This window comes from Dasypus novemcinctus, chromosome 21 (genome assembly GCF_030445035.2).
Source record: "Dasypus novemcinctus isolate mDasNov1 chromosome 21, mDasNov1.1.hap2, whole genome shotgun sequence".
In the NCBI taxonomy this organism is placed as follows: Eukaryota; Metazoa; Chordata; class Mammalia; order Cingulata; family Dasypodidae; genus Dasypus; species Dasypus novemcinctus.
In genome coordinates this window covers 8108935-8131273 of record NC_080693.1, presented here as the reverse complement: position 1 = coordinate 8131273, position 22339 = coordinate 8108935, and the positions used below count along the sequence as shown (strand labels likewise).

The following is a 22339-nucleotide window of genomic DNA, read 5'->3' as shown; positions in this document are numbered from 1 at the left end:
CAGACTAGAGCATGCTTAGGCCCCATGCCTGCCTGCCTTTTGACCTGTTAATTATCCCACCCCTTTGTTAATGGCAAGGAAGGAGTTCCAGCTGTTGACTGTTGTTTTTTTGTTTTTGTTTTTTTCTGTTGACTGTTTTGATTGCCTTATTTCCTCCATCCATCCCCCAAGAGGGCCAAATGATAAAGTCCTTGGGGAATATCCGGGGTTTCTCCTGGCTTCTGGAGAAAGTCTTCTTCTGAGTGGCAGAATCTTGGGAAGAGTCTTCCAGCAGCATATTGGGGTTGCTGATGTCCACATGGACTTCTTACCAGGTTCCAGATCCAGCTACTGATTTTCTATCTTACTAGCCTGGTTCAACCCCTTGACCTGACCCACAAGAAAAACTAAAGGGTGTTTATCAGATGGGAAAAAAAGGTCAAAGCAGCATTAAAAAATGAAGATCTCCAGTAAAGGTAATTACCTGGGAAATTATAAATGCCAGTACTATTTTATTGTACTTTTTGGTATGTAACTCGACATACAGAATATACTATGCCAATGACTTAATAATGATAAATGTGTGGTTTGGAACTCAAAACAAATCTGGATGTAATCTGTGACAACAACTTCATGAAGAGGGGAGGATGGAGGAGTACCTGAACACAGTTGGTGGATGATATTCAAGTTAGGTAGGTATCAAATCTAAAGATACTGTTACAGATTCAGGTGTTAAATTAACCCCCATGGTAATCACAAAGAAAATATCAAAAAACTATGCAAAAGAGGAAATGAGAAGTGTTTCAAACCGATTTACAACCAAAGAGCAACTAAATACAAACGGAGGCAGTAAAGAATGAAATGACAAAATGTGAAGCGGCCTGTATCCATTATTGAAGATCGTGCTGAGCAATTCCAATGCCCTAAAAATGCCCTACATTCCATCCGTTCTATTCTTTCCTCCCACTCCCCTCAGCACCTATGGTAACCACTAAGTTTCAATTTTTGAAGAATAACATTCGTAGTTCTTGCAATAATATTGAGGGCTTGACATACTGTCTGTTTTATTAGGCACTGCCTATGTTCTCAAGGAATTCTTGTCCCTCTAACTGAGAACACAGCCGGATGCCTCAGGATGGGAGTTTCCATTTTCTTAATTATTGTGTGGGTCTCCACACACTGCTATTACACACTATGACAAAATGAAAACTTACATATTCCATAGAAGCCTGCCCCAGGTGTCTCCTGTCCCATGCACCCCATACCCAACACCCGACACCAGTAACCCTTCCCTGCCATATCTGCCAAAAGAACATTGCCAACAACGCAGTTTTGACCACAGACCTGCAAATCCCCAGAGTCCACATGCTCCTTCCCCTGACCGTCCCATTTCCACAGACAGTCCAACCAAACCCCCCCACTCACTACTCCTCAGACCAGCACCACTGAACCCAATCACATCACTGGACCACTGTCACCATCACCCACTGCACAGCCACACCCTTCCAACTTATCACAGATTTTGCCTGTGTGGGCATCGGTTTACAACCCTCTACTCCCTTTCATCAAAATCTATAAAGTGTACAATCCAAAATGCAAACCATAATGTAAACAATTGACAATAATTAATAGCAATGCTTCAGTGTTTGTACATCAATTGCAACAAATGTACCATCTGCATATAAAAGGTTATTAACAGGGGAGAGGAGAAAAGGGGAAGGGTGATGGGTATATGGGAATCACCTGCATTCTCTACGTGACTTTTCAGATATCCAAAAGCTTCTTTGAAGAAAATTGAAAAAACTTAAACACTGCGGGAATATATAGAAGAAAATATCACTTTACACACAAGACAACATATCTTACACTGACGAAAGAAATATCTCTAAAATTTTTTTATTATTTAAAATTTTTTGGTATTTTATTGGTTATTTTTAAACTTCTAATTATTATTTCATTTTCTTATTAATTTCACATGGTTGTTTTCTTGGCTTCATTTTTGGAGAGGTAGGTTTTGGTTCACAGAAGGGTCTCAACAGTGGTGGGGAGGCTCACTGGTGTGGGGTGTCAGTGATGGGTACGTGTGGGAAGGGGTTCAACTGTGGCATGCCTCTAAGGCATGTATGCTCAAGTGTTCATGTGGCATTGTCTCGGTGGGTGGAGATACACACAATAACTGAGAGAATATTGAATTCCCATCCTGTAGAGTTCTGCTACATTCTCTAATATATCAGCAAGAATCCTCCAAGTACAAGGGCAGTGCCTGGTGAATGAAGACAGACCATCATGCCAGGTCCTTGACATTGATGCCTCTACTTATGAACCTTTTCTTTTGAAATTGAAACTTAGCCTAATATTAGAGATTGCCTAAGAATTACCTCCTGTGCTGGCCATGCACAGTGCTGATGCGCGCAAGGAGTGCCTTGCCACGCAAGGGTGTCCCCCGCGTAGGGGAGCCCCACGTGCAAGGAGTGCGCCAGTGAGGAAAGCAGCCCAGTGTGAAAAGAAAGAGCAGCCTGCCCAGGAATGGCACCGCCCACACTTCCCGTGCCGCTGAAGACAACAGAAGCAGACAAAGAAACAAGATGCAGCAAAGAGACACCAAGAACAGACAACCGGGGGGGGGGGGGGGGGACATCAAATAAATAAATAAATCTTAAAAAAAAAAAAAAAAAGAATTACCTCCTGAAAGTCTCCTTGTTACTCTCATGTGGCCTCTCTCTCCCCAAAATGCAATACTTGCCCCCAGTGTGGGACTTGACATCCAAGGATGGGTTCCCTCACACTGAGGGATTATTACTAAGCACCAACTAGCAACGCAGATGGAAAAAGAGCGTGACCAAAAAGGGGAAACAGTACATGCAAATGAGTTTTCTGGGTTAAGAGACTTCAAAGTGAGTTCGGAGTTCATTCCAGAGTCACAGCAGGATTTCACTGGCTGCCACAGTAAACAAATGCTTCAAATAGTGGGACTTCTGGGGCTCTAGAGACATCCTTAAACTATAAGACAGCTCAGGAATTCAGAACCCTGTCAGTGGCTATTACTTTGGAATTTAAGCTCCCAGTGTCATGGAATTGGACTCATTTGTGGTTTCCCTACACATGGCTCTTTTGCCCCTTCTTTTAGTTAGTATTATACTTCAAAGGTGTATGTCAAGAGACTTGAATCTTTGGTTCATCCATGTGCCAGGTAAGCCCTGAATCTCAGAATTGCAATGCCTACTCTCCAGTTCATTGGACTCACCCAGGACAACTAACATGGAGATGATGATGGACAATGTCCATCCCAAGGAACAGAGAATGTCTACAGCTGCAAGCAAGGTAGTTTTATCCATCTGCCCCATAGGATCTAAGACCCCACTAACTTATAAGCAGAATGGGCATCACCATCTCAAAATCCTCAAGCCTGGGGAATCAACAATGGACTAAAGTAGAATAACTATCATCATAGTATAGACTTGTTCTTCTTCTAGCAATGGAAGAAATCCTATCAGTAATGTAAAGGCAGTGGCCACCAGAGGTTCTCAAGGATGGGAGAGGGAAGATTAGGTGTAATATGGGGACATTGTTGGGATATTGGATTTGTCTTGCCTAACACTGCAATGATGGATATAGACCATTGTGTATTTTGTCAAAACTTACAAAATTGTGTGGAACAAAGTGTAAACTGTAGTCCATGGTTAGTAGCAATGCTCCAATATATGTTCATCAATTGAAACAAATGTACCACGCTAATGAAGTATGTTGTTAATGTGGGGAAGTGGGAGGGGATGGGAGGAGGGCATATGGAAATCGCTTATTTTTTCATATAATATGTATGTATCGAAAGAATTTTTAAAAATAAAAAAAATAAATTAAAAGAAAAATAAATTGAAGTACAAAAAAAGTATGACCGAAAAACCAAATGGCAAAATGGCAGAAATCCTGCATTGCCAGCAGTTTTATTTAAAGTAAATGGCTTATAAACTCAGCACAAATGCATTAACTTCCCACCAGCATGGGACATGACTCCCAGGTATGAGCCTCCCTGGCACAGAGGGCTTACTACCAAGCACAAACTGATGATGTAACTAGAAAAAGACCTTGAATAAAAGGATCAAGTCAGACCAGCAGAATATCTCAGCCTATAAGTAATATCAGGTGTTAAAATCTGCTTTTTGAACTTGAATAAAAGGGTGAAATGGAAAGGACAAATGAGTTTATATGGCTATGAGTCTCCAAAAAATAGTCAGGAGGTCATCAGAAGGGTTGCACTAAGGCATGCCTCAGCAGGGTCCCAGAGACAGACAAAGTAGATACAACCCCAGGTACTGGTTCTCTTGAGGGCTACGGAGACCTACAGGTTCTATGGTCATGGTAGATGGCTCCAGAATTCAGTGTCATGTCAGTTGGCCCTACTTTGGAGTTTGTGTTTCTGAGTGTGATAGAGTTGGACTTAGATGTGATGTTTCTACACATGCCTCTTCTGCCACTGTTACTGAACCTGTGGTTGGTGCTGGGGTTGATGTATGCTAAGGAGACCTGAATCTCTGGACTGTCCATGTGACAGCCAGGCCCTGAGCCTCAGCAGACTTGGAACTCCTACACTCTGGTTTATTGGAGTTAACCAGACCAGCTAACAGGGAGGTGAAGAGGGTCAACCACCACACCACGGAGCCAAGAGTGCCTACAACTGCAAGCTGGAGAACTGCATCCATCTTCCATGTGGAATCTAAGCTCTCCTCTCGATATAGAGGTGGAGTGGACATGACCATCCCAGGGTCCACAGGATGGAGGAATAGAGTATGGATTAGAGTGGACTTACTGATATTCTACTATGGAACTATTGTGTTTAGTAATGGAAGAAATTGTAGCACTGATGTGGAGAAAGTGGCCACAGTAGCTGCTGAGGGCAGGGAGAGGGCAGAAGAGATATGATGTGGGGGCATTTTCAGGTCTTGGAGTTGTCCTGGGTGATACTGTAGGGACAGATGCTGGACATGGTATGTCCAGCCATGGCCCACTGGGTGGACTGGGGGAGAGTGTAAACTACAATGTAAACCATTACCATGTGGTGCAGCAGTGCTTCAAAATGTATTCATCAAATGCAATGAATGCCCCACGATGATGAAAGAGGTTGTTGATGTGGGAGGAGTAGGATGAGGGAGGTGGGGATATATGGGGATCTCTTATACTTTTTGAGTATAACATTTTAAAAAACAGAAAAAAATAAAAAATTAAAAAAATTTAGTAAATGGCTTAAATATCCCAGTCAAAAGGCAGAAATCAGAACAATATATAAAAAAGCATGACAACTATATTCTGCTTACAAGAGACACATCTTAAATTCAGACATGAGGAGGTTAAATGTGAAAAAATGGAAACTATTCCATGAATATATTAAGCAAAACAGAGTGAGAATGGTTAAATTATCATCAAAAAAAACGAACAAAGTCAAATACTTTTAGAAGGAACAATGGAAGACCCTATATACTGAAAAAAGAGTCAATTATAAAAATAGATGTACATAATCTTGAGGCACAAAATATATGAAGCAAACATTCACAGATTTGATGTGAGAAATAGGTAGGGCTGTATTAATAGTAGCAGATTTCAATATACCACTTTCAATATTGGCTAGCATTTTCAAACTGAAGGTGAAAAAGGAAATGGAGGACTGGAATGAATCTATGTAGCAACTAGCCCTAGCAGTCCTATATAGATGTTTATAACAGAAAGAGAGAGGATGTATGTGCAAGAAATATGTAACACATCTGTTTGAAAGCAATAGAGTACAAATTCTTCTCAAGTGCACAAGGATTATATCCCAGATTAGGTTATATGCTATATCACAAAACAAGTCTCAATAAATTTTGAAAGATCAAAATCATATAAAATATTGTATCTAACCACAGTCAAATGCCATTAAACTTCAGTAACTAGAGAACCAGAAAATTCACAAATATGGGGGAGTTAAGCAATACACTCTTCAAGACCCAATGGGTCAAAGAAGTCATGAGGAAATCTGGAAATATCTAGAGATGAATGAAAATGAAAACACAAAATGTCCAAACTTATGACAAATATTAGATAAGCTGACAAAAAAGGAGAGGATGCAAATAATAAAAATCATTTGCGGGAAACGGACTTTGGCCCAGTGGTTAGGGCGTCCGTCTACCATATGGGAGGTCTGCGGTTCAAACCCCGGGCGTCCTTGACCCGTGTGGAGCTGGCCATGCGCAGTGCTGATGCGCGCAAGGAGTGCCTTGCCACGCAAGGGTGTCCCCCGCGTGGGGGAGCCCCACGCGCAAGGAGTGCGCCCGTGAGGAAAGCCGCCCAGCGTGAAAAGAAAGTGCAGCCTGCCGAGGAATGGTGCCGCCCACACTTCCCTTGCTGCTGCGGACAACAGAAGCGGACAAAGAAACAAGATGCAGCAAATAGACACCAAGAACAGACAACCAGGGGAGGGGGAGAGTTAAATAAATAAATAAATCTTAAAAAAAAAAATCATTTGCATTGAAAAGGGGGAATATTACTGCTGAACTTACAGAAATAAAAAGGATTAGAAGAGGATATGAAAATCACTGTAGGGGAAGTGGACTTGGCCCAATGGTTAGTGCGTCCACCTACCACATTATTCAGCTGTAAGATATTCTCGATCCATGTGACATGATGATCATTGAAGACATTATGTTGAATGAAACAAAGACAGATGCAAAAGGACAAATATTATATAATCTCACTAATAGGAATTAAATATGATGGGCAAACTCATGAAGTTAATGGCTAGAATATAGGTCACCAGAAGATAAACTGACGTTTAAATGTGCAGGATTTATAATATGGCTGATTGTTAATGTTTGAAAATGGAGAGGTGATGATAGCACATTATAGTGATTATAAGTCACAGTCCTAACACGTGGGTCGGTGTGACGGTGATTGAAAGGGAAAGTTTAGGTTCGTGTATACCACTAGAAGGAAAGCTAGAAGATGAAGTATGAGACTGTATAAGCAAAGTGAATCCTGTGTGTAGTTAATGTGTGTGATCAATAGTATAAATATAAGAGTATTCTTCCCTGAATCAAAACAAATGTATGTTAATATCAAAAGATGTTAAAAAATAGGGTGGTAATTGGGTGGAAATACACCTAAAGCAAACTTGAACTGAAGAGAATAGTAATACATTAATATTTTCCCCATCAATGGCTAAAAATAAATTAAGCTAAGTAAAAGAAATCAGACACAAAGTACTTTATATCGTTAGACTCCACTCATATAAAATGTGAATACAGGGAAGCAGACTTGGCTCAAAGCACAGGGTGTCCGTCTACCACATGGGAAGTCCACGGTTCAAACCCCGGGCCTCCTTGACCTGTGTGGAGCTGGCCCATGCGCAGTGCTGATGCATGCAAGGGGTGCCCTGCCACACAGGGGTGTACCCCACATAGGGGAGTCCCATGCACAAGGAGTGCCCCCCGTAAGAAGAGCCGCCCAGTGCAAAAGAAAGTTCAGCCTGCCCAGGAGTGGCACTGCAAACACAGAGAGCTGACACAGCAAAATGATGCAACAAAAAGAGACACAGATTCTCATGCCCCTGACAACAACAGAAGCAGACAAAAGAAGAACACGCAGCAAATGGACACAGAGAACAGACAACTGAGGTGGGGGTGGGAGAAGGGGAGATAAATAAATAAAAAATAAACCTTTTTTAAAAAGAATATAAATAGGTTTATAGAGATGGAATTAGATTAATAGTTACATATGGTGGGGAAGGCAGAGGAATTGAGTGGTGACTGCTAAGGGGTAGGGTTTGTTTTTTTTTTGAGTAATGGAAATGCTCTAAAATTGACTAGAGAGATAAATGCACAATGCTGGGATTATACAAAAAGTCATTTATGTATACTTTAGTTGGACTGGATAGTATGTGAATTTCTCTTAATAAACTTGCTTAGAGAAAAAAACAAAACACTTCCCAATGCAGTAAAGTCTAAGACAGTAAGGCTTCACTCATGATTTAAGTGGAATTTCTCAAGAAGATATACACATAGCCAACAGCACATGAAAAGATACACATCATCACTGGTTATCCGAGAAATGCACATCAAAACCACAATGAGATACCAATTAACATCCACTGATTTAGTTACCTAAAAAAAAAGTAAAGTTGGTGAAGATACACAGAAATAGGAATCCTAATATTACTAGAGACATTGTAAAAGGGTGCAGACACTGTTGAAACCAGCTTGGCAGTTCCACAAAAAGTTAAACAGAATTACAGATGACCCAGCAATCCCACTTCTTGGTGTATACTCAAAAGAACTGAATGCAGAGACTCAGATAGTTATTGGTGCACCAATATTTACAGCAGCATTGTTCAAAGTAGACAAATGGTAGAAGCAACACAAGTGTCCATTAGCAGGTGAATCAATAAACAAAAAGTGGTATGCACACATTGGAATAATATTCAGTCATAAAAGTGGAGGATGTCACAATGCATACTACAACATCCACGAACCTTGAAGACATAATGTTTTGGAAAATAACCCAGACACAAAATGACAAATATTGTCTAATCTTTGTTTATATGAAATAATGAGAAGAAGGACATTTCATAGAGGCAGGTAGATTTTATGTTATCCAAGGCTGGAGGGGAGGAGAGGTGGTACTGTTTAATGGGTACAGAGTTTCTGTTTGAGGTAATGAACAATTTGGGGTACTGGATACTGGTGGTTAGCACAACATCATGAACATAATTCAGCTCACTGAATTGTCCCCTTGAAAGTGCTGAAATGGGAAATTATGAGTAATATATATGGAACCACAAGTACAAGTTTAAAAAAAAAGAGAAATATTAGTAGCTTACACTCATGAGAATGGATATTAAAAATAAATAACAGCAAAGATGGAGAAAATCAGAGAGCCCTGTACATTGCTAAAGGGAATGAAAAATGATGCTACATACACCGTGGAAAACAGTTTGGAGGAAACAGAATTGTCACATGACCTGGCATATACCCGAAAGAATGGAAGAGCAGGAACTTGAACAGATAGTTTTACACCACTGCTCACAGCAGCATTTTCATAATAGCCAAAAGATGGACGGAACCCAAGTATCCATTCACAGGTAAGTGGATAAAAAAATGTGATACATACATACAATGGAATATTATTCAGTTGTAAATAGAATGTAGTCCTGAAACATGGTACAACATGAATGAACTAGAAGACATCACACTGAGTGAAAATGTCAGACACAGAGACATACTGCATAAGCTCACTCATTTGAAACAAATGAAATGGGCAAAGTTCAGAGACAAAGTTGATTATAGCTTACCTGATGCAGTACAGAGGGGCAAGAAGAGTTAACACAGAATGGATACAGGGTTTCTGTTTAGCGTGATAGGAAAGTTCTGGTAATGGATGGTGGTGACCTTAGCACAGGGTCAGTGTAATTAATCCCACTGAATGGTATGCGTGGGATTGGTTGAGATAGTTAACTATATATTGTATATGTTTCCACAATTTAAGAAAAGAGCAACTAAAGTCATGGACAATTCAGTGCAATATATGATCCTAGACGAGATCTAATAATGGAGGAAAAAAGACTTAGAGACATTACTGGGACATATTAAAAAATTGGAATAGAGACTTACAGCAATATTGCCTTATAGCAATATTAAACATTTTAAATTTAGCAGTACATAAGGCAGGTACATTAGTGAAGATTCTAGTTCTGAGGAAATGTACATGGAATATTGTGTTCAAGGAGCAAGGTGTATCTACCTACCCTTAAATGCGTAGGAGGGAGGGAGGGAGAAGGAAGGAAGAAGAAAGGAACTGCAAATATGGCAAAATATTAAAAACGGTGGATCTAGGTATGAGAAGCAGGAATGTATGTCGGTATTCTTTATTTCTGCCATCGTCCTATAAGTTAGAAATTATTTTGATAATGTTTAAAATAGAGAAAAACAGAAATGAGAAGGGAATTAAAATGGTCCACTACAAAGTTTCAATTAAAAACATGGACCAAAAATATATGTAAAATACGAGTGTCAATTTTAATTCTTTTGCTGTAAGTAATTTGATATATTGTGGCAGTCTCTGCTGTATTTAGTTAATACTTTCTCTGTAATTACTTCAATGAAGCAAAGTTTGGCATATATAAACAATGATACAACCATGTATTGCCTGTAAGAGACCCACTTGACTTTTTTTTTAGGAGGTACTGGGGATTGAACCTGGGACTCCATACACGGGAAGCAGGTGCTCAAACACTAAGCCACGCCCACTCCCCAAGACTCATTTTATTTTTTTTTAACAGACTTTTATTTTTAAAAGATACGTAGGTCACACAAAATGTTACATTAAAAAATACAGGAGCTTCCTACATGCCCCACTCCACACAACCCCCACTCCTCCCACATCAACAACTTCTTTCATTAGTGTGGCACGTTCATTTCATTTGATGAATACATTTTGGAGCACTGTTACGCAGCATGGATTATAGTTTACATTGCAGTTTACACTCTCTCCCAGTCCATTCAGTGGGTTATGTCAGGATAATGTCCCGCTTTGTCCCAGTAATATCATTCAAGACGACTCCAAATCACGAAAATGCCCCCATATCACAACTCCTTTAACCTCGCTCTGCGTCAGCAACTCCAGTGGCCATTGTCTCCACATCAATGATACAATTTAGTTCATTTTCAGAGTCTCAATAATTTTATAGTAAAATACAGTAAGTCTACTCTAATCATATTTTACTCCTCCATCCTGAGGACCTTGGGAAGGTGATGCCCATTCCGCCTCTCAATTGAGAAGGGGCTTCGATCCCATATGGCTGCTGGATAGGACTCTTGTACCCACAGCTGTAGATTCTCTTGGTTTCCTGGTGTGGTGGTTGTCCATCCTCACTTCCCTGTCAGCTGACCTGGGTAAATCCAATGAATTGGAAAGGAGGTGTTGCAACACCTCTGAGGCTCAGGACCCAGCTTGCACATGGACAGCCCAAAGATTCAAGTCTCCTGGGCATACACCAACCCCAGCACCAACCAGAGGTTCAATATAAGGGACAGAAGAGGCACGTGTAGAGAAGTTGCATCGGAATCCAACTTCATAACACTCAGGAGCACAAATTCCAAAGATGGGCCCATAGGCAAGGAACTGAACTCCGGAGCCACCTGCCAGGACCATAGGACCTGGGTGTTCCGTAGTCCTCAAAGCACCACCACCTGGGTTTGTATCTACTTTGGCTGTCTCTGAGACCCTGCTGAGACATGCGTAAGCTTGACCCCTCTGATGACCTCCCAACACATTTAAGTCTCTTAAGATTATGAACTCATTTGTCTTTATCATTTCCCCCTTTTATTCAAGGTCTTTTTCTAGTAGATTCACAAGCCATGCTTGGTAGTAATCCCTCAGTGCCAGGGAGGCTCATCGCCGTGAGTCATGTCCCACGCTGGGACGTGAGTTTGGCTGATTTTGGCTTAGAGAGTGGCCACACTTGAGCAACATGGAGGCTCTCAGGAGGTAGCTCTTAGGCACCCTGCAAAACCAGGCCAAGTTGAAATTACAAGCACAATAGGCTCATTAAGCATAGTCATCGGTATTGAGGGCTCATCATTGGGCCATCCTTCTTCACTGGTCATTGCCCTCACACTTGGTTGCTTTCCCATTGGGGAATGTGACAGAGCTCCCCAGGAAGGGAACCCTACACTCCCTCAGTTGTGTGAATCTCTACCCACTGTGTCAATACCCATTGAATATCCAAACATATCTATATACCTTATACGCATGCCCAGGTGAACTCCCTTCCATGCATCCCCCATCAATGACATCCCACAACAATGCTCCTCCCCTGCCATAGGTGAATCCTGTTGTGATCCAAAACTTTTTAAAACATTAAGCCTAATATATTGCCAAATTCAATAACAGAAAAATGAGGTAGTAATGACAGGTTTAAATATTAGAAATAAATACATAATTTATAAAAACTAAAGTAAAAAACCACTGAAGTACACCTGGTCCCCAGAGTCACTTTAGAACCAAAGGCCCAGAGAGGTTGAAAGTGAGAAAGTTGGCAACAGTACTGAAATACGGCATGCAGATAATAACGAAAAGAAAGTTAGGCTCACTTGAATAATAGCAAACAAAATTAAAGCAACCATGTCTACAAAAGACAAAGTATTTATATATTCATAAAAGGGTCAATATCAAGAACATACAATAACTAAAAACATACATACATGGAACAACAGAGCACTTAAATACAGAGAGGAAAAAATGACGTATTTTAAGTGAGAAATAGATCTATCATAATAGTTGGGGAATTTAATTTTCCACTTTCACAAATGGATAGAAAAACTAGACAGACAATCATTAAGGATAGAGAGGACTCGAACAACTCTATAAGCCAACTAGATCCCACAGAATATATTCTTCTCAAGTTCACATGGAATATTTCTAGAATAGACCATACGTTACCCCACAACATATATAAAAACACTGAAACATGATGTATCTTCTTTTACCAAAGAAGAATGAAACTAGAAATCAAAAATAGAAGGTAAATTAGAAAGTTTCACAAGTATGTGGAAACTCAATAGCACACATGAATCTATGGTTCACAAATGAAATCATGAGCGGAATTAGACAACACCCTGAGAGAAACAGAAATGAATACACAACATATCAATCTTAAAAGATGCACTGAAAACATTAACAGAGAAATTTATAGCAAAAAGCAACTTTATTTAGAAAGAATAACCATCTCAAATCAAGAACATAATTTTATATCTTAAGGAAATACACAAAGAAGAGCAAACTAAATCCAAAGCTGGAAATAAAGATTAGAGCGGAGATGAATGAAACAATAGAAAAACAATAGAATCAACACAACTAAAAGTTAGTTCTGCGAAAAGATCAACAAATAAGAAAATCCTTTAGGTAGATGGGTTGAGAATAAAAGAAAAGAACAATCTATTCACTAAAGTGAGTAATCAGAGTAGTGACATTTCTAAAATGGGTTTTAAGAGTACACTACAAGCAATTGTGCCTGAACAGATATCTTTTGACAACATGGACCAATTCCTAGAAACGCATCTTACCTTCTTTGTAATATTTGCTCTTAAAAATTCACTGCTCTGAAAAAAATACTTTTGGGGCATATGTTTTAAAACATACTTTAGGTAATCATGTATTGTAGTTTTAAAATAACCCTTATTTTTATGTTATCCTTTTTCTTTCCATCTGGCCATTTCGCAACATTCTTAAGGGAGGATGTTGGGTATATGGACCATGACCTAAACCTTCTTTGAAGACATAATGAAAAAAAAGACACTGAGGAAGAAATGTAAGACATTACCACTGTACATACAGGACAACAGTTATTACAGTGATGAAAGGGAAAACATTATAAATAAATTATTTTTAATATTTTTCATTTTAATACCCCAATTTTTTTACGTTTAGTTTTAGTTTTGCTAAATGATTACACATTTTATTTATGTTTAAACCTATCATTACTACCTCATTTTCCTATTAATCTAATTGGCAATATACTTGGTTTCATTTTTTAAGAAGTTTTGGATCACAGAAGGGTTACAACTATGGCAAGGGAGGAGCACTGGTGTGGGTTGTTCAGTGATGCGAGATAAATGACAGGAAGTTCACCTGGGCTTACATATAAGGTGTATTAATATGTTCAAATGTTCATGGGGGATTACCACAGTGGGTAGAGATGCACACGAAAGAATACTGTACTCCCACCCTGGGGATTTCCGCCACATTCTCTAATGGAACAGCAACAATCCCCCAAATACAGGGCCAACAACCACTGAAAAAGGATGGTCCCTTTCAAACTGAAAGTAAAGAGAAAATTAAGGAATTTGAAAAACACTCATCATGATTGCAAATATTATTACACCCCACCCACTTGGTAGGTGCCACGGCAGCCACCAGTAAGGAACTGGGAGAGGATGGTGGCTTGCGAGGCTGGTCGGCTTGGGTTTAGGTCTCCTTGCAGTTCTCAGAAATCAAGCTGGTTGCCAAGTGTGGGAGAAGCAGCAGAGGCAGTGGCTCTGCTGCGTCACTCTCCTCTCCCTTACTTTGGACTGGGGAAGGCCAGATGACCCAGGTGGCTGGAGGGGAGTATGCTGCCCCAGAATGGGAATTCTCTACACCAGGATATGGAGGCTGTTCAATGACCAGGAGCACAAAATTATCATTGCTGGACTGGATAATGCAGAGAAAACTACCATCCTTTATCAATTTTCTATGAATAAAACTTGAAACTGGGCATACTTCCCCTACAAGAGGAAGTGTAGGAAGCTATATAGAAGACATAGTGCATTAGGACCTAAAAAAAGCTTGTTTGCTGATTTTTACTAATAAACAAGATGTTAAAGAATGTACGACTAAAGCAGAAATCTCCCAGTTTTTGAAACTAACTTCTATTAAGGGTCACTAATGACATATCTAAGCACGCTGTGCTGTTACTGGCTAGGGATTGTGCCACGGACCTGAATGTATGATGTCAAAATTTAAGATTAGATGATCTCTACCAATCTCTTTTCATAGACTTTACTTGAAGGCTGCAAAAATTAATGGCTTAGATACATTTATAATAAACTCACTGAAACTTTTTCAATACAAAAACAAAGATGAAATCTTACCTTCCAATTTGCTTTCTCCTTAATTCCTTTCAAAGTAAGGTCTTAAAACTGTGACTGACACTTTTCTCACAATGAATCCTCTCAGGACACTGGGTAGCCTGTGGTAAGTATAAAGAGAAAGGAAGGCCACTAACTTGAAGAACTTTACTATCAGTAAAAACCTCCCTAATTGCATGTTCTCTTGTTCTAAGTCAAGATACAAATCAGCACACTCAGTTTCCAATATTTTAAAAGTGTGATGTTTCTTACGAAAAGTATTTTTCATAAGGTTGTATATGTATTGCGTATATATCTCAAGTTCAAGTTAATGGCTTTGATTTATGTTCTAAACAAAAGTGATTAAGGAGCACAAGAATTAGTAATAGCCTTAGTTGTAACCATATACTGGCATTGGTGTTAAGGGCCATTTTGTACTTTTCTCCTTAGGCTCTTGGTATTATACTAACCAACGCCCAAATCACTGAGTTGCTCTTAAAAAAAAAAAAAGGAAGAAAGAAAAAGGAAAACATCTTGACGTTGTGTTAATATCTTAGTGTTGGTCAAATCATGTGGGAATGTACCACAACTGAACAAGTCATATATCAGATTCCTGGCTTCAGTTTTACCACAGGGTAGAATTACACAGCAATAATTATAAAATCATTCCTTGCATAGGTCTGTCTGTATGTCACCTATATTACTGAATGACTGGATAAATAAAATAAAGTCACTCATTCATTGTGATTTAAATTATCAAGTATTTTTTTCAACATTAATTGCAAACTGTGGTGTGAAACCTGTCTATTCAAGAAGTAATTATCTGTGTGCATTTCAAGTAAATTTGAGAAGAAAAGTGAAGTACCTTTTCAAAGCAACAACAGTAATTTCTTAAATGGAGTACATTGAGATTTTCAGATTTCTATTAGTTGTCTGTATCTTGTTCTACCACATGAATACACTGTTTGGCAATTTAAAAAACACAGATATTGTTACAGTTACATGCCTACAAAAGATACGCATGTACAAAATGAGATTGGAGGCATACTGATTTCACCTTACCATGGAAATATACAAAATTCAAGTCAGATTTTGTATTTTCTACAGGAGAAATTTACCTTCGCTGAATACATATGACTTACAAAACAAGTTTCTGACGCAGCTCTTAAATAAAGTGATAATTTAAGTCCTGGACATATTTCAATTTAGGTACTTTTCGGCAGTATGCAATAGTAGGCATTGAAAATCACAATTGGGTCTTGAACTTCAAAAACTGATTTCTGTTGATGCATAAATTTTACTTAGTGCAACTTACTACATCTGGAAGGCAAAGTATCTTGTAAAATCTTCATAACAAACAACTAACCAATTTAAAGGGTATAATCCCGGGACATTGACTACATTCTCATGGTGTGCAGGTATCACCTCTAGGTATTTTTTAAACAGTAACAGTCACACTGCAAAAAAGGACATGTCAGCAAGCTAAACTTGAAGTAAGAGAAAATTCTGACTTTTTCATGAGAAATTGTGCAACATGGCAGTTTTGTCCTTGAAAACAAGATAAATTAAAAGTAACATTAATGAACTTAGGGAGCTCATATGGGCCCAGGGGTTGAGCGCCCGCTTCCTACATGTGAGGTCCCAGTTCGGTTCCGGTGCCTCCTTAAAACAAAACAAACAAAAAACCACCATTGGGGAACCAGAGTGGCTCAGTGGTGTACTGCCAGCTTCCCACACACAAGGTCCCGGATTCACTCCCCGGCCTTGGTACGTTAAATAAAAAATTTACTCAAAAGTTTGCTTTAATTAAAGTCAGAAATATAAAATTATTATAAATGTTGGAATGTGGGTTACTAACGCTTAAAGGTAACGCTGGGAGCCGCACTGCCCGTACTTGTAAGTCTGTCCACATTTCTTTCGCCTCTGTCAGCGGTGCAGGAACAGCCGCCCCTCTGTGACCGCCGAGGGCGCCGCGCCGAGGAGCGCCCCTTCCCTCAGCCCAGGGCTGGGCCACGCCCGCCCCCGACCCCTCCCCTGGAAGCCGCAGTACTCTCCTACCCCTTTCAGGCTGTAGACGTCCTTCCTCTCTGAAGCTCCGTCAGGATTGTCTCCAGCAAGCGTCCTGAACCCGCACACGCCCGACAGCACGCCCGGCTCGAGCTGGCGGCCTCAGTGAGCGGGGGCTCTGGGCGAACACGCCTCCTGCGCGTCCCCTGAGGAGACGATGAACTAACGGGGGCGGCGCAGGAACCCGAGTCCTCCGCTCACGTTAGGGAAGAAAGCGCTCGAAGCACCGCCACGCAGCCCCGCGCCCCCGCGGGAAGAGGGGCTCTCCTCACACCCACCGCCGAGCACCCCGTCCTGGCAGCTCCCCGCGGCCGCGCGGGAACGAGGCCTTCCACCTCCCGCCGCGGCTGTTCCTCCCGCAGGAACGCGGGGGCGTTTCCGGGGTTTCCTCAGGAAAGGCGGCAGCGCGCCCCCTGCAGGCGGGCGGCCACAGCGCGGGAAGCGCCGGCCCAGCTGGGTGGTGAAAACGCACCCCTCACCTGCCCGCCCCGCGCCTTCATCTCTAAGACGGCGTTGGGAGCGTTCAGGGCCAGTCTGCGGAGCCTGGTGACGTGGACTCCTCAGCGCAGTGACCCTGAAGCTTCAGGGAGAAGGGCCCAAAAGGAGCAGGATCCAGGAGCCTCCAGCCCAAGCCCAGGCACCCGGGTCCACAGCAGTCCTGGACCCAGACTTTATCCCCGCCCCGTGGGGGACCGCAGGGGAAAGCTCCCGGTGCAGCACAAAGCCTGCATGTGACTCCCCACATCACTCCGTTTAGCAGAGTCCTCCTGCCTCCATGGCACCAGCCCCTGGCCTCTCCAGTCAGGAGATAACCACAGTGTGCTGGTCCAGGAGCTCACTGCCACCTGGAGGCTTGGCAGGCCCAGAACAGTGCACCAGCCCCGGGTGCAGGGAGATGTGGGTGCACAGAAGCCCAGCGGGGCCTGCCCGGGGTTTACTACCTTCCTTCCGAACTCAGAAGTTTCCTGGGGAATATCCAACATAAAACCTGTCTCAGCAGGTAAGTCACCCATATGTTGAAGTAAAAATCCTTCTGTATTATTTTTTTCTTCTGCATTCATCACTCCAATCATTATTAGAGCTTTTTCATTATTTCAATAATAATAAAAAAGCAAACAAGAAAATTCTTCACTTCTCAGTCTCTTTTTCTCTTCCTGTACCTAGCTGCAATTTCTGGCTGTTCTTCAACAATTACTTTATTAAGCAGTTTTATTGAGATATATTCACGTACCATATGACCTATCTAAAGTGTATAATCAATGACTTTTAGTAGAATCACAATATTGTGAAATCATCAGAAAAATTTTTAGATTTATTTCATTACTCCAAGGGGATTACCACAGTGGGTAGAGATGCACACGAAAGAATACTGTACTCCCATCCTGGGGATTTCCGCCACATTTTCTAATGGAACAGCAACAATCCCCCAAATACAGGGCCAACGACCACTGAAAAAGGATGGTCCCTTTCAAACTGAAAGTAAAGAGAAAATTAAGGAATTTGAAAAACACTCATCATGATTGCAAATATTATTACACCCCACCCACTTGGTAGGTGCCATGGCAGCCACCAGTAAGGAACTGGGAGAGGATGGTGGCTTGCGAGGCTGGTCGGCTTGGGTTTAGGTCTCCTTGCAGTTCTCAGAAATCAAGCTGGTTGCCAAGTGTGGGAGAAGCAGCAGCAGAGGCAGAGGCTCTGCTGTGTCACTCTCCTCTCCCTTACCTTGGACTGGGGAAGGCCAGATGACCCAGGTGGCTGGAGGGGAGTATGCTGCCCCAGAATGGGAATTCTCTACACCAGGATATGGAAGCTGTTCAATGACCAGAAGCACAAAATTATCATTGCTGGACGGGATAATGCAGAGAAAACTACCATCCTTTATCAATTTTCTATGAATAAAACTTGAAACTGGGCATACTTCCCCTACAAGAGGAAGTGTAGGAAGCAATATAGAAGACATAGTGCATTAGGACCTAAAAAAAGCTTGTTTGCTGATTTTTACTAATAAACAAGATGTTAAAGAATGTATGACTAAAGCAGAAATCTCCCAGTTTTTGAAACTAACTTCTATTAAGGGTCACTAATGACATATCTAAGCATGCTGTGCTGTTACTGGCTAGGGATTGTGCCACGGACCTGAATGTATGATATTTAAGATTAGATGATCTCTACCAATCTCTTTCCATAGACTTTACTTGAAGGCTGCAAAAATTAATGGCTTAGATACATTTATAATACACTCATTGAAACTTTTTCAATACAAAAACAAAGATGAAATCTTACCTTCCAATTTGCTTTCTCCTTAATTCCTTTCAAAGTAAGGTCTTAAAACTGTGACTGACACTTTTCTCACAATGAATCCTCTCAGGACACTGGGGAGCCTGTGGTAAGTATAAAGAGAAAGGAAGACCATTAACTTGAAGAACTTTACTATCAGTAAAAACCTCCCTAATTGCATGTTCTCTTGTTCTAAGTCAAGATACAAATCAGCACACTCAGTTTCCAATATTTTAAAAGTGTGATGTTTCTTACGAAAAGTATTTTTCATAAGGTTGTATATGTATTGCGTATATATCTCAAGTTCAAGTTAATGGCTTTGATTTATGTTCTAAACAAAAGTGATTAAGGAGCACAAGAATTAGTAATAGCCTTAGTTGTAACCATATACTGGCATTGGTGTTAAGGGCCATTTTGTACTTTTCTCCTTAGGCTCTTGGTATTATACTAACCAACGCCCAAATCACTGAGTTGCTCTTAAAAAAAAAAAAAAAAAGGAAGAAAGAAAAAGGAAAACATCTTGACATTGTGTTAATATTTTAGTGTTGGTCAAATCATGTGGGAATGTACCACAGCTGAACAAGTCATATATCAGATTCCTGGCTTCAGTTTTACTACAGGGTAGAATTACACAGCAATAATTATAAAATCATTCCTTGCATAGGTCTGTATGTCACCTATATTACTGAATGACTGAATAAACAAAATAAAGTCACTCATTCATTGTGATTTAAATTATCAAGTATTTTTTTCAACATTAATTGCAAACTGTGGTGTGAAACCTGTCTATTCAAGAAGTAATTATCTGTGTGCATTTCAAGTAAATTTGAGAAGAAAAGTGAAGTACCTTTTCAAAGCAACAACAGTAATTTCTTAAATGGAGTACATTGAGATTTTCAAATTCCTATTAGTTGTCTGTATCTTGTTCTACCACATGAATACACTGTTTGGCAATTTAAAAAACACATATTGTTACAGTTACATGCCTACAAAAGATACGCATGTACAAAATGAGATTGTAGGCATACTGATTTCACCTTATCATGGAAATATACAAAATTAAAGTTAGATTTTGTATTTTCTACAGGAGAAATTTACCTTCGCTGAATACATATGACTTACAAAACAACAGTTTCTGACGCAGCTCTTAAATAAAGTGATAATTTAAGTCCTGGACATATTTCAATTTAGGTACTTTTTGGCAGTATGCAATAGTAGGTATTGAAAATTACAACTGGGTCTTGAACTTCAAAAACTGATTTCTGTTGATGCATAAATTTTACTTAGTGCAACTTACTACAACTGGAAGGCGAAGTATCTTGTAAAATCTTCATAACAAACAACTAACCAATTTAAAGGGTATAATCCCGGGACATTGACTACATTCTCATGGTGTGCAGGTATCACCTCTAGGTATTTTTTAAACAGTAACAGTCACACTGCAAAAAACGACATGTCAGCAAGCTAAACTTGAAGTAATAGAAAATTCTGACTTTTTCATGAGAAATTGTGCAACATGGCAGTTTTGTCTTTGAAAACAAGATAAATTAAAAGTAACATTAATGAACTTAGGGAGCTCATATGGGCCCAGGGGTTGAGCGCCCGCTTCCTACATGTGAGGTCCCAGTTCGGTTCCGGTGCCTCCTTAAAACAAAACAAACAAAAAACCACCATTGGGGAACCAGAGTGGCTCAGCGGCGTACTGCCAGCTTCCCACACACAAGGTCCCGGATTCACTCCCCGGCCTTGGTACCTTAAGTAAAAAATTTACTCAAAAGTTTGCTTTAATTAAAGTCAGAAATATAAAATTATCATGAATGTTGGAATTTGGGGTTACTAACACCTAAAAGTAATGCTGGGAGCCGCACTGCCCATACTTGTAAGTCTGTCCACATTTCTTTCGCCTCTGTCAGCGGTGCAGGAACAGCCGCCCCTCTGTGACCGCCGAGGGCGCCGCGCCGAGGAGCGCCCCTTCCCTCAGCCCAGGGCTGGGCCACGCCCGCCCCCGACCCCTCCACTGGAAGCCGCAGTACTCTCCTACCCTTTCAGGCTGCAGACGTCCTTCCTCTCTGAAGCTCCGTCAGGACTGTCTCCAGCAAGCGTCCTGAACCCGCACACGCCCGACAGCACGCCCGGCTCGAGCTGGCGGCCTCAGTGAGCGGGGGCTCTGGGCGAACACGCCTCCTGCGCGTCCCCTGAGGAGACGATGAACTAACGGGGGCGGCGCAGGAACCCGAGTCCTCCCCGCACGTTAGGGAAGAAAGCGCTCCAAGCACCGCCACGCAGCCCCGCGCCCCCGCGGGAAGAGGGGCTCTCCTCACGCCCACCGCCGAGCACCCCGTCCTGGCAGCTCCCCGCGGCCGCGCGGGAACGAGGCCTTCCACCTCCCGCCGCGGCTGTTCCTCCCGCAGGAACGCGGGGGCGTTTCCGGGGTTTCCTCAGGAAAGGCGGCAGCGCGCCCCCTGCAGGCGGGCGGCCACAGCGCGGGAAGCGCCGGCCCAGCTGGGTGGTGGAAACGTGCCCCTCACCTGCCCGCCCCGCGCCTTCATCTCTAAGACGGCGTTGGGAGCGTTCAGGGCCAGTCTGCGGAGCCTGGTGACGTGGACTTCTCAGCGCAGTGACCCTGAAGCTTCAGAGGGAAGGGCCGCAGAAAGAGCAGGATCCAGGAGCCTCCAGCCCAAGCCTAGACCCCGGGGCCACTGCTGTCCTGGACCCAGGCTTTATCCCCGCCCCGTGGAGGATCCAAGGAGAAAGCTCCCGGTGCAGCACAAAGCCTGCATGTGACTCCCCACATCACTCGCTTAGCAGAGTCCTCCTGCCTCCATGGTACCAGCCCCTGGCCTCTCCAGTCAGTAGATAATCACAGTGTGCTGGTCCAGGAGCTCACTGCCACCTGGAGGCTTGGCAGGCCCAGAACAGTGCACCAGCCCCGGGTGCAGGGAGATGTGGGTGCACAGAAGCCCAGCGGGGCCTGCCCGGGGTTTACTACCTTCCTTCCGAACTCAGAAGTTTCCTGGGGAATATCCAACATAAAACCTGTCTCAGCAGGTAAGTCACCATATGTTGAAGTAAAAATCCTTTCATATTATTTTTTTCTTCTGCATTCATCACTCCAATCATTATTAGAGCTTTTTCATTATTTCAATAATAATAAAAAAGCAAACAAGAAAATTCTTCACTTCTCAGTCTCTTTTTCTCTTCCTGTACCTAGCTGCAATTTCTGGCTGTTCTTCAACAATTATTTATTTATTAAGCAGTTTTATTGAGATATATTCACGTACCATATGATCTATCTAAAGTGTATAATCAATGACTTTTAGTAGAATCACAATATTGTGCAATCATCATCATAAAAAATTTTAGATTTATTTCATTACTCCAAGGAGAAA

At 41.6% G+C, this 22339-nt stretch overlaps 1 long non-coding RNA gene across 13 annotated transcripts in view; it reads right to left on the bottom strand.

The window, feature by feature from the left end:
- The window catches only part of LOC101431679 (uncharacterized), a 287514-nt gene extending 266291 nt beyond the window's left edge, over window positions 1-21223 (bottom strand). For 9 of the 13 annotated variants that reach the window (XR_011646728.1, XR_009182245.2, XR_011646725.1 and 6 more), the window contains exons 1-5: window positions 20992-21223; window positions 18957-19054; window positions 18396-18483; window positions 16665-18146; window positions 14631-14728 (exon numbers count right to left, since the gene is read on the bottom strand). This is a non-coding gene — a long non-coding RNA (uncharacterized lncRNA). Of the gene's footprint in view, window positions 1-10255; window positions 11504-13413; window positions 14152-14630; window positions 14729-15972; window positions 16064-16664; window positions 18147-18395; window positions 18484-18956; window positions 19055-20991 lie in introns of those variants that run through there. The other 4 variants (XR_011646723.1, XR_009182253.2, XR_009182252.2 and 1 more) reach the window with 4 other exon arrangements.
- Between the last annotated feature and the right edge of the window lie 1116 nt (window positions 21224-22339).